This window comes from Tenrec ecaudatus, chromosome 13 (genome assembly GCF_050624435.1).
Source record: "Tenrec ecaudatus isolate mTenEca1 chromosome 13, mTenEca1.hap1, whole genome shotgun sequence".
Classification (NCBI taxonomy): Eukaryota; Metazoa; Chordata; class Mammalia; order Afrosoricida; family Tenrecidae; genus Tenrec; species Tenrec ecaudatus.
Window position 1 is genome coordinate 110,241,458 of NC_134542.1, and position 13,535 is coordinate 110,254,992.

A 13,535-nucleotide genomic window follows, 5' to 3' on the forward strand; every position below is an offset into this window, starting at 1 on the left:
AATTCTTTCTTGAAAATATCAACTGTCAAAAGTGACCAGTGGTTGTCATGTGTAATTCAGTGTTCATTAAACATTAATCTATTATTTATTAAACATTAATACTTTGTAAACAAACACAACCTGACATTGTTTGAAAAGTGCAGTTATTTAAGTTAGTTATTATATAGAAAACACAACATTTTAACAAACTGTAGTTAAAGCATCAGGCTTCATAGAATTAAATCAAATCCATTTTCTAGATCCCATCCCTGTTCTGGGGCAAATGAAAACACTTAGGTTTTACTTATACCGAGCAGGATTCCCAAGATGTATGTATAATCCACAACAATATAATGACATATCTTCAAATTATTTCCCTAATTCTTTATTCCACATAACTCTGTGCCTAACTAACAGAAATATGCCAACTTTAAAAGGACAAATTCAAGGCATCACCAGGTCAAAGAGAAAAACTTACTCTCTCTGTTGGCTCTACAGGAAAGGCCCTGTCATCAGCCTTCCCCTGAACTAGGAGTTCCTCTCTGCAGGCACCCTGGTGCCAAAGGATGTGAATCCTTCCTGGGGCTTGTTTTGATGGAACTGGGCCTCTCTGATCTATGCTGCTTGTTGAATCCCTTTTATATTTCAAGAAAGATTGTCTCCAGAGACAATATAATCCAAAAATTTGGTAGATCTTTGACCTAGGGAGTCACTGAGTGGTCACAACCAGCCATTTTGATTAGAAAATGGAGCACGTAACTGTATATCACCAGGGCTTAACCAGAGAGAGATGGCAAGTTAAATTTGATTTGCCTTAAATTCACTATAAAATTTCATTAAGAGCCAGTGCTAAATTAAGGGATACATTTAGCATTGCTCAATACTTGTGTCTGAAGAGATATGATGCCATCTACATCCTCTTTCTTCTGTATTTAATAAATATAGACAAATCATAGGAACACTATTATCAAGAGGCTCCCATATCATTGCTTTTACCTAGAACAACATGCAGTTAATCTTCTAATGGTTAGAGTTAACCTTCTTAAAAATTGACTCTATTATGTCAATCTCTCTGCCATTGAGTCAATTCCAACTCACAATCACCCTATACAACGGAACAGAACCGAACCTTTGAGTTTCTGAGATTATAAATCTTTCTGGAATCAAAAAGTCTGGTTTTTCTGCTCGGAAGGGATGGGTGGATTATAACTGGTGACCTTGATGGTAGCATTACAACCGTAACCCACTAGAGATAAATTCTTTATTTGGGGGTGAGAATATAACTTCTCTAGAGATGAGGACGTGTTTCAAACTCACATGCTATATGTCTTCAGAACTTTGTAGGATGCTGGACAGACTTTTATTTAATGTCCACGGAATGACTGGTCTTTTCCCTGTTTCAGGATTCTGGTTTGAAACCTACCATATATACTGGAGTATAAGCCAACTTGAATATCAGCTGAGGCACCCAATTTTACCACAAAAACTGCATTTAAAATGTGCTGAAAAAACAAAGCTTATACTCGAGTATATATGGTATTCTCATTTTAATTGCCTCTCATGCTTTCTTTGCATAATTCTTGAGCTTTTCTCAAATTTAGAATACTGAATTCAATGAAGTCCTGCTCAGTTCTTGATTTCAATGGAAATGTTCTTTGGATTCATCTCGCTTTACTTGCTTTAAAAAATATTTGAGCACTAATATTTATATTATGCTTCTATATATATTAAGTTTCTGTCATTCTTAAAAGCTGCCCCTTACAGTTAGTTCTACTTCATTAAAATTCCAAGTTTTGAGAGTTGGGGAATAGATACTGAAAAAGCCTAACAAAAGATAAACAAGCAACTGAAAACGCACATAAGCTATAGGGAATCAAGCCAGTAACCATGTATAAATATTTTTAAATGGTCTAATTATTTATATATTTATTGGAATATAATGCTTATTAAATTTAACATTATATACTTTTTGAAGCTTTTTATGAGTACTTGTATATGTAACAGCTAATCTAGAAGTCAAAACTAGATGTGTATTCAATATATCTTAGTTGTGAAAGTATGAAATCCAGGTTTGGTGAGACTTTAGATACAAATGTATAATATTAAATTAGCTATATAATTTCCTATATAATACTTATTTGGAGATAGCTAGATGGCTGAGTCTCTAAAAGCTGTGTTTGAATATAAGCTTATCAATCTTCCAGAAACATACTCAGCTCTGTTTCTGTGTAAGTAGAGATGTGTCTATGGTTTCCACACAGTCATAACAAAGTAGTTATAACTATGTTTTTAAAATGTTAATAGTTTCTTATCAAATTACTTTATTTTGTTGCATGGATTTGTTTACACTCCTCATTAATTGCCAGGAAAAAATTGGGGGTGAGATAACTAATATAAAATGTCAAAGAAGTGTCACACTAAAGTTTTGATAGTAACCACTAGTGGTAAAGGAAGAAGGGTACATTACTAACTAGAGGACAGACATATATTAACTTAGGTGAAGAAAAAGGCGACAGACAATAAGGTGGAGGTCAGTAAAAAGTATAGAGACAGAAAGATACTGGGAGGAATGACAAAGTTAAAGGTAACAGAGATAAATATCATTGTATATACGATCTTGAATAAGGGTGATCTATTAGTGTATGATAAAAGGAATTGGCTGGCCAAGTATTTGGAAGAGTAGCATATGATCAAGCAAGGAACAAATTCAGGCTGCACTGAACACATTATGAAAAATGATCATTTACAATCGATATTTTAGAAAAAATAAATGTTTCAGCCCACTGATGAAATGTTGGAAGTACTTACTAGTCTATGTCAAAATATCTGGACAACAAATTACCTACCCAAACTGGAAGATGTCCATATGTGGGTCCATTCCAAAGAAAGTTCATGAAACAGATGCAGAAATTATCTAACAAGGGTCGAGGAGAGGAAACGTACCAGTCAGGGTTCAGTTTAGCAATGATGAAACATACAACTTTATTCTAGTTCCTTAATGCTTCTTCCTCCCCGCACTACCATGATCCCAATTCTACCTTACAAATCTGGCTAGACCAGAGGGTGTACAGTGGTACAGATAGGAACTTGAAACAGAAAATCCAGGATCGATGAACCCTTCGGGACCAGTGGTGAGAGTGGCGATACCGGAAGGGTGGAGGGAAAGTGGGGTAGAAAGGGAGAACTGATCACAAGGATCTACATATAACACCCTCCATTGGGGATGGGAAACAAAAAAGTGGGTGAAGGGAGATGTTGGATAAAGTATGACATGACAAAATAATAATAATTTATAAATTATCAAGGATTTGTAAGGGATGGAGGGCCGGGGAGGGAGGGAGAAAAATGAGGAGCTGTTATTAAGGGCTCACGTAGAAAGAAAATATTTTGAGAATGATGATGGCAACAAATGCACAAATGTGCTTGACAAAATGGATAGATGTACTGATTGTGATAAGAGTTGTACGAGCCCCCAATAAAATGATTTTTTTAAAATACATCACAATCAAGTAGAATTCAAAGTAGCTATGCAAAGATGGTTCAACCTTTGAAAAACAAACTACATCCTCTACCACATGAATGAAATTAAAAGAACCACTGATGCAGAAAAGAAAACAGAAAACATTATTATTAATATCACATGCAAGTAATTATTTTTTCTGAAGGGAAGGCAAAATCATTTTTTTTCCTTTTGGACCTATTTTTAGTTTATTCTGGGTTTTAAATATTTTTTAAACAATTTATTAGGGGCTCATACAGCTCTTATCAGAGTCCTTACATATACATACATCAATAGTATAAAGCACATCTGTACATTCTTTGGAAGGCAAAATCATTTACAGCAATACATCAACAGGGAGCTGCCAGAAATTCAAGCTGCACTCTTGAGAGGTCTTGGGATGAGGACTATCACTGAAGAAATCTGAAGGACACTAGATAAAGGTACAGAATAGCATAAAGACGTTTACTTGATTATGCAAAGGCACTTGACCTGTGGACTGTAGCAAGCTATGGATGACATTGAGAAGAAAATGAGTTCCAGAACACTTCCTTGGACCCATGAAAATTCTATACATAGAATAAGAAGTCATCATTCAAACACAAGAAGAGGTAATGCACAGTTTAAAATCAGAAATTATGTGTCAGGATTATTGCCTTTCACTTCACTGAGTCTGCATGCTAAGAAAATAATCTAAGAAGCTGGCCCATATGAATAAGAACAAATCATCAGGATTGGAGGTAAATGTCCACTAAAAACCTACAATGTACACATGATACAACTTTGCTTTTTGAAAGCAAAGAAAACTTGAAATATTTACTAATGAACATCAAAAACTCCAGCATTCAGGGTCGATTAAAATTCATTATATACAAACAAAAAACTAAACACTGAACGAATAGACAACATCATGCTAAACAGAAAAGATTAAAATTAGCTGACAATTTCATTTTACTCAAAACCACAATTAGTGTTCATGGAATTAACAGTCAACTAATCAGGTTGACTTGATTGGGCAATTTTGTTGTACAAGAGCTCTGAAATTTTGAAGAACAAAGATGTAACTTTGAATACTTAGTTGAGATGACCTCGAGTGATATTTTCAACTGCCTCATCTGCATGTAAAAGCTATCTAGAGTTATAGTCTTAGAGAAAAATTGATGCACCTGAATTATGGTATTGGCAAAGAATAATGAAAGTACTATGGACTGTCAGAAAGACAAACATATCTTCTAGGAAGAACAACTTGAATGTGCTTAGAAGAAAAAAAAGTTTAAAGTCATATTGTTGCAGGCACTTTTGACATCTTATCAGGAGCGAAAAGTCCTGGAAAGACATTATGCTGGTAAAGTAGAGGATGGATAAGCAAAAAAGCAGGGTGTCATTTACTGAGATGTATTGAAACAGTGACTACAGCACTGGACTCAAATGTAACAAAATTTTGAGCGTTTGCAGAACAGGTTAACCTTTTGTGCTGCAGTACGTACATAATGTCACTCTGAGTCAAACCCATTGGATGGCACCTAGCAATGATCCGCAAGGCACTCTGGTGGTTTTGTAGTTATGAGCTGGCCTGCTAACGGTAAGGTCAGCAGTTTGAAACTGCCAGCCACTCCATGTGAGAGAGGCGATGCTTTCTACTCCCATAGAGTGAGACAGTCTTGTAAACCAGCCATGGTAGTTCTACCCGGTCCCAAAGGGTCTTGAAATAGACTCAAGAACATAAGGGTTTTTTTTGTTTTTTGTTTAGGAACAATGACAAGTAGACTCATGGATAGACATGTATGTAATACAGGTCTGGAATGTTTATACATGTGTATCTATGTTGCAAATATATCAATGAATGCAGTGGAGCAAACAAAGGGAAACATTATGAGACCTTATACATTACTAAACTCCTTGGAAGAATGAGTCATTGGACCTGGCGACTCAGGGTTACTGTCTCACTAGACACCTAGTTAAGAAGGCATAAAACAGTCCACAAAGACCGTGCTGCACATCAACTCTGATGTGTAGTAAATGGGGTCTTAACCATGAGAGGCCATTTAAGGTTCAGCTATGACTCTACCTATCCAGTGAAAAGAAGATTCTAGAAAATCAGAAACACATGGAAACAACCAATCCAATGAACTAATAGACCTCATGAACATAAAGATTCTGATACAAAAAGCACTAGGTGGTGTCCGGCTACCAGTGCCAAATTCTCTGAAAGCAATCATGCCACTCTGGTGCAGATGGTGCAGCACCAGGCGCTGTTTCCTCCTGTTGGTCACTCTGGGTAGGAACTGACTCAATGGCAAAACCAACAAAACAAAAACCCATTCCCTTGAATGAAAATTCACCCCAAACTAATAGGATAGTATCTAATAACCCTACAGTCAGTACCAGGCTAAATTATTGTTGGTACGGGCAGCCGCGAATAAGCATAAGAAGAAAGCTTCTGGTGATTGATTATAAGCTTCCATCATTCACTCCTGGAGTCTACTCTGGGTTCTTGGCCTCAGTTTCCCAGCTTATACATTCTGCGCTTTGGTCTTGAGTTGCTGCTGATCCATAGAAACTCTTGAGCCAAGACCCTTACAGAGAATACGATCCTGAAAATGTTGAAATTCGTAGGCGTGGCTAGGATGGCTGAATCATGCCAGCTGTGTGCTGTGTCACAAGATGGCTCCTGAATTTCTTGGAGTATACCCAGGTTCTCAATGGAATATAACTTTGGTTGTGCAAACAGATGCTACGCTTCATTGCTAGCCAAAAATTGGAGGTTGAGGCCAACCAGATTCACCTGGGGGGAAAGGCCTGGCAATTTACATCCAACAACAAAACCAAACATTGTAAACCATCTGGACCAGTTCTCCTTGGCACACATAAGGTTTCCTCTGTGAGAGGAAGTCAAGTCAATGGCAACAGTTGTATTGGTATGCACCCAGTGCTTGGCGTTTCTCCAAAGATACAGCCAGGCCAGTATGGTCCTAGATTTTAAGTGTTCTCGGGCTATCCCATATCCATCGGAGTGCTTTTGCCGTGTCTTGAGGATATATTCAATTGAATTTCCCTTTCCATTTATTTTATTTTTAACTTCTTACGATCCTTCAGGGTCCCCAAGTGGGTCTTACCCTTTCAGTAACTTCCTGAAAGAAATGTCTACACCTTCTCTTACTTACTGTTGGTTGACACTTTCCAATCCTTTCATACCCCTGGCTTAACAGCTGGGAAGTAATGTGATTTACATATGTGAGAAAGAAATGAAAACCACATTGTTCTAAAGTCTTCAAATATCTGTTATCCTACACTTATTTCACTCCAGGTAATTACTTAAATGGATTGAACACTATTAAACACTTACCTCTAAGAATATACATTGAAAATATTGCCTGGCTTATAAGTACTGTTAGAGACTGTGTGGTCACTATTCAGATATTAAAGCTATTTCATAATAAAATAATCTATTATGCTACTTAAAGTATATACATATTCCATATTTTAATATACGTTTTAATTAGTAGTTACTTTTGTTACAACCCTGAACTTTTGAAGTAGCCATAAAGAAAATAAAGCTATATTTTAAAAATTTAGTAGGACAGCGAACTTTTTTCTATGATTAAAAGAGTGAGTTAATTCAGCAACTTTTTAATACTAATAGTATATTACAGGGACATGTGGTAAAATGTTTTGTTTCATATAATTTTTTCATATCTACCACTTTGTTTGCTTTGAACAAACCCATCTTTTCATATTTTTCTTGTCAAAGATATTGTTTTCTGTGCATCTGCATGCCTTTTGCCTTAAAATGCTATAGTTTCAGTTGTCCTTGAAGAGATCCCTTCTGTATGAATGGAATCAGCAAATTGTCTTCTCTCTTTTTTATTCCGGAATGGATGACCTACATGTGAATCGTTACATAGTCTAAATGAAAAACATTCCGTCTTTTTATCATTTGTCTTCAGCAAATTCCTCACATTGACTGCCTCTGTACCAAATGCACGTACAATTATGCCTTGATTCCTTTCTTCTTGTTCTTTCCCCGCATTCACAGCAAGAGGAAATTGTGGAGATTATAGCTGGCTCCCTCGGCAGTAATGCAGTTGCCCTGTGCTCTGGCGGTTAGGTTTGGTATACGGTGTTTTATACTTGGTGGGGAGGGCGGGATTGGTGTTTTGACTGCCTTTGTGGAGTTCTCCTTGTTAGGGGAAGGAAACACAAATGTGCTTTGTTTGTTTGTTTTCATTGAATTTGCACCTGACAAGATTGTGAATACTTCTGTTAGATAGGGTACTTTTCTTGTGGAATCTCTGCATAGTTCTGTGTGCATAGGATCGTGTGCTCTGCAACTCTGGATTATTTTGTTACATATTCTGTTCCAATTTGAATAACACAGCATTCCATTTCCTGCCTTAACGGCTCGGAGAGAACGTCTTGCACCACGTTGAATGAGATGGGAATAATGGCCGTCCTTGACTAGTTCTGTTCTCAAGGTGAAGGTGCTTAGTGTTTGCTCACTGGGAAGAATGTTGCCTGTTGGTTTGGCATGTATAATTTTGTTTTTAGGTGCCATCAAGTTGTTTCCAATTCATTGTGACCCTCTCAAAAACAGATCAAACACTGCCTGCCCCTGTGCCATCTTCATGATCAGTTCTATATTCGAGCCTATCCTCCCAGCTAATGTGTGATTGTGCCAATTCAGTTTATTTCGGGAGTTCCTCTTTTCCTCTAACCCTCTTCTTCACCAGACACCGGGCCCTCCTCCAGATTGTCTTCTCTCCTGACAGCAGATAGGAAGTTCAAGGGCCAAGGGCTAACGATCCTTTGTTCCAAGGAGTTTCTGGCTGCAAGGCCTAAAGGAAAATGTGTTTGTTCTGCTGTCCATTGGCAGGATTGTACAGGCAATGTTCTTCATCAACACTGTAATTCAAGGGCGTCAGTACTTCAGTTGGTCTGTTTCATTGCAATAGGAAGCATTTAAAAATATCATAGGCTGAGCAGGCACCCCTCAGTCCTCAGTGTGACCTATTTTTTAATGGTTTTACGGGGTCTTTTGCAGCAAATTTTCACAATCCGGGACACTGTGAGTTTTTGACTGCTACTTTCATGGATGTTGATTATGGATACAAGTACAATGATATTCTTGAATATTTTTCTTCAAAATCTTCTTTATCTATCTTGATCATTCTCAATTTCCGGCTGAAATATTTTCTTCAGTGTATATTGAGGTGTAATCAATACTGAAGGTAGTCATCTTTGATTTTTCATTAGGTTGCTGCTTTCACTAGGAACAGTACCAGTTGCTTCGCAAAGGTTGTTAATGAACTTTTCTCCAATGCTGATGCTCATTCTTAACCACTTAATAGAATTTTGTGGATTATTTGCTTAGCGTACAGATTGCATGACCCTGTTGAAAGGATTGAATCCTGATGCGCGCTTTCCCTCACTTAGACTCCGCAGTTCACCCTTCCTCAGTCTTCCGGGATGCTATTGGTCTACATGCAGGTGTCCATGAGTGCTATTGTGCACTCTGCCGTGCCCATGCCACCTAGCTTTGTTTGCTATGCTTTATTATTTTTTATCTCATTTCTTTTCCTTTGTCAAATTTATATTTAGTTTGCCTAGTTTATGTGTCCTCTCAAGGAAAATCACTTTGTGTAGGGGTACCAATCCCCAAAGTTTTTGCCATTATGTAAAACAACACAGATAGCTAGAGGGGTGCAGGGCTTCTTGGCCCTATGTCAGGACTAAGAGAGAGAATGTATTTTTCAATGGGTATATATAGCCGTAGGGCTTACAAATCTTTCCAAAGATATACATGTAATATAGTGAACATGTAACATGGTGAGTAGGTCAGGTCATAAACGGGAAACATAATGAAGAGGCAGGGAAGTGAGTCATTATCTTGACCTAGGACGCCCCTGAGCCGTCCCCAGGGGAACAACCTATGGTCAGTATCAGAAAGAGCCCTCAGAGGAGGGATTCCCTTACTCACTCGATAGGGTGGGATGGGGATTGCAAGCATGCTCTTATCTACAGGTAGCCTCCAGGCACAGTGAGTAGCCAGATGTAGGAATGATACATTGTGTATGGTAGTTCCAATAACCCTTTATGGGAGGTTATTGGAGGGATTGTCTTCAGTCATGAGTGTGTGTATTAAGATTTACTTATACCTCATAACTGCGAGGGCCTTCCACTACTGGAGTTGACTATCCAGACCCTTAATTATGAACATAGAGGATTTGGCTGTTCACACTTCCATCCAATCCCTCAGTACCACAACCTTGTATTCTTGTTGATTTTCTAATTCTTTCTTTTTTATTTCCTTTGCTTCTGCTCTGTTTTATTTCTTCTGATAATTTTTGTACAATTTTACTCTTCTTTTTCTATGTTCTTAGGTTATCAGAATAAGATATTCATTTTAGCTCTTTCTTCTTTATTAACCACAAAAATTTTGCTACATATTTTTATCTGACTGATGCTTTTTTATGGGTAAAAAGATTTTTGGTATGTTGTGTTTTATTCTTATTTGATTGTCAGTTTTTAAATTTTTTCTTTTAATTTCTTCTATGAGCCAATATTTAAAAATGGATTATTTAGTTTCCACATATTAATTTTTATTTGATTTTTATTTATTTCTATTTCAAATCACTATGGTCATAAATCATGCTTTCTGTAATTTTAATCATTTTAAATTTATCAAGGCTTGCTTCGTGGCCTATGAATGTTTCTTGTGCATAGATGAGGAATGGGCCTGTGTTTCTGTTAGGTGCTGTGTTCTATATGTCTGTGAGGTCAAGTTGATGAATGGGGTTCCTCAGGTCTGCTGTACCAATTTTTTTTTCTGGTTATATTTTTCAATCAGTTTTTAACTTAGTACCTAGTATGCATGACCCCTGGGACTAAAATTTTCATAAAATAAGATCAATACTCAGGTATAATTTATGGCTCAGAGGTCAAGTAGAAATGGGAATAGACAAACGGTGATGTAGAATTTAGTCTAAAATAGATGACTCATTATTTCTTGTTGCATTAAAATTCAAAGTAAATCATTGTTTATTATATTTTGACAAATGTTTTTAAATCATTTTATTGGGGACTCATACAGTTCTTTTCACAATCCAAGCATGCATCTATTGTGTCAAGCACGTTTGTACATTTGTTGCCTTTATCATTCTCACATTTTCATTTTTCTCATCTAATCATTTTGAGGTTAGCCATACAATTCCTTAGGAGGAATTTCGTATAGTCCAAACAAGAGGTGGCTTGAAACTACCTTTCTAGAGACAAGAAAATGAAATGCAGAGCAGATCTGACCTGTGATCTGAGGTTTCTCCTGAAATAATATTCATATGATTACAACATTTCCCTTTGTAATGACAGACAGAGCATGTTTTATTTGTTTTATGACAGACAGAAACATGTTTTTATTATACAAATCTTCCTCTTTCACTCAATTCAATGGCTACTAAGTGATATTCAAGAGAAAACAGAATAAATATAAAGGAATTGTATTTAGTGAACTTCAATAAATCTTTTAAAAATTATTTTTTGATTAATTATAATAAAGACAAATTGTATATATTTCTCAAGGCAATCAGAAATCACTAATTTCAGCCCATATATTAATATCTAAATTAATAAACTACTATTGATATGTGTATTGTCTACCACAGTATTTTATGTCAGCTTATTGAAAATGCCAAAATGCAAGTTGAAAGTAAGTGTATGTTAATTTGTTTCTTGATCATTAAAATTCTTCATTTAGGAATTTAATATATTATCAATTAGCATTATATACAGCATAAAAGACTCAATCAAATTTTCATACCACATGCTGGAAAATTACTTCTAAATATCATGAAATATCTACCATAATAGTATAACTAATTGAGCAATTGCCAATGTAACATCTAACCGGTTTTAGCCTTTGGAGAAGGTTTGTGAAGTTGTAACATAATTTTATCTATTAGCCAGAAACCTGAACCTGCCAAACTTTCTTGTATTATGGACTACTCTGTATTGCTGTAGAGTCCTCATACTAAATATACTCACTAGATGAGTATCTTTTAAAATACCAAATGTGGAAAGTGCCTGTACTTTAGTACTCTTTGTAACTAGCCTCTAAATTCTAAAAATAAATATATGAATAAAACCCCAAGCGGTACATTATCTTATTTCAAGTAATCCTAGTTTAACCATATACTATCCCAGTTCACAAAGAATTGAATGGTACGTAACTTTCTTGCTAGCCATTCAATGCTATTTAATATCACATTCACGTATACTATTAAACTATCCTCATCGTATACCATGGTTGACCATCTACAAGCATAAGTCAAAAAGCTTTGCTTCAAAATCATAGACTCATTTATGAAACAAAAATTTTAAATGTGCTGCTATTGTTTTTTAAGATGTTCAAATTGAGGTCCCTGCTCATCTGGTCATAGTGACCCATCTCTCTAACATGGCCCCCATAACTTCTGTGACATCTGACACCGAGTCACCTGGCAGATTTGGTATCTTTCAGGAAATCAAGGCGTGCTCCTTATCAATGTTCCTTGAGTTTGGGGAATAAAAGTATGCCTGGAGGGGCAATACCAAGGCTGTAGGGTGGATAGGGTACAGTTTCCAATAGCATTCTCCAAAAACAGCCCTTGTGATCCTCAAAGAATGAGCCAATGCATTGTAGCTATTGGAAAAATTCCTTTTCATAAAATTCCTGTTTTTCACCAATACAGTTTCATAAAATGTCCTCCTAATTATCATGTGCCCTTCAAGAAAATTTATCGAGATTCCTCTTTGGAATTCCAATTAATAGTCAACCTTTTGAACTGCCCTCCCTGCCTTGAATTTAACTGCCCCTGAAGATCCTCTCCTTGGCTAAGACCTTTGAAGGCATCCTGACAAGACTAAACCATCCAGTGACTGCAGAGATGTTTTTAATCATGTTTGTTAGGAATAAACTCATTCATGTCTTAACTGGAAGCTTCTCTGGTGGCATTATTTTTTTTATATTCCTTGTATGTAATGCGTGTTTCACTTTTGGAATGACTGTCCTCTATGTTGGCGATTATCCATGAGTGTATCATCATTATTGGATAATTTCAACATTGCAGCTTTTTTGGCCAATGCATTTTTTTATGTCTACAACTTTTACTTGGAATTATAAGCCAGTTATGTTTAGGAACATATTACTGGTTTGCTGGGGAAGCAGATTTTTGTGTGAATACTTTAGACCATGGGTTGCCACATCAACTGGGGATATGATGGGTCAAATAAGGCTTTCTAAATGCACCTTAAATGTATCTAATAGTAGAAGAGACTAATCATCTATTTTATTTCTGACAATAGCTGTATGATAGCTTATAGATTTGTATTACAAAACAAATGAATCTAAACTTAAATAATATTCAACATTTCTTCAAAAATTGCTAGGAATTATACATACTTCATCCGGTATTTCTTTTCCAATTTTTTAAATACATATTTTCTCTGGTTTAGAAAAACTTTCAAATCATACTGACTGGTCTGAGAAATTTGTGTCAAATTATCTTTTTCAATATATCCTTTCCCATTCATCTCTTTTACTTCATTTTTCTTGGATTCAAAAGTCTAGGTGTGTGTAAAGAACTCCAAACTTAGTACTTTTAGGTTACTTAAATATAGACTAACCCAAACCCGTCTTCTAGTTGAGCCTTCCAGGGGTTGACATTCTTGAAAAGAGAAAGAGTGGCTTATTCATATTGGAACAAGGTTGATGTTTACTAAATATTTACTTATTGAATGAATAAATTTAGTTTTATTCTGAGACAACATATTTTCTCTGTTTAGTTTCTTTACAGTGGGGTGTGTGTGTGTGTGTGTGTGTGTGTGTAGAAGAGTTCTAAAAATGCTTGTCTGGATTACTCTATTGCTTGTTGTTGTCATTTGTTTTTCTGGTGGAATTAAGTACTGGAAGTATTTTAAAGAGGAGAGCTATTATTGAGACTCCTACCATTAGACATCATTAAGAGAACTAAAAAAGAGCTTTTTAAAATGATGTCATATATATTTTTAAAATTTCTTACAATCT

At 36.0% G+C, this 13,535-nt stretch overlaps 1 protein-coding gene across 1 annotated transcript in view; it reads left to right on the forward strand.

Moving 5' to 3' along the window:
• The window catches only part of LRP1B (LDL receptor related protein 1B), a 1,653,255-nt gene that overhangs the window by 1,438,751 nt on the left and 200,969 nt on the right, over positions 1-13,535 (forward strand). The window lies entirely within an intron of this gene.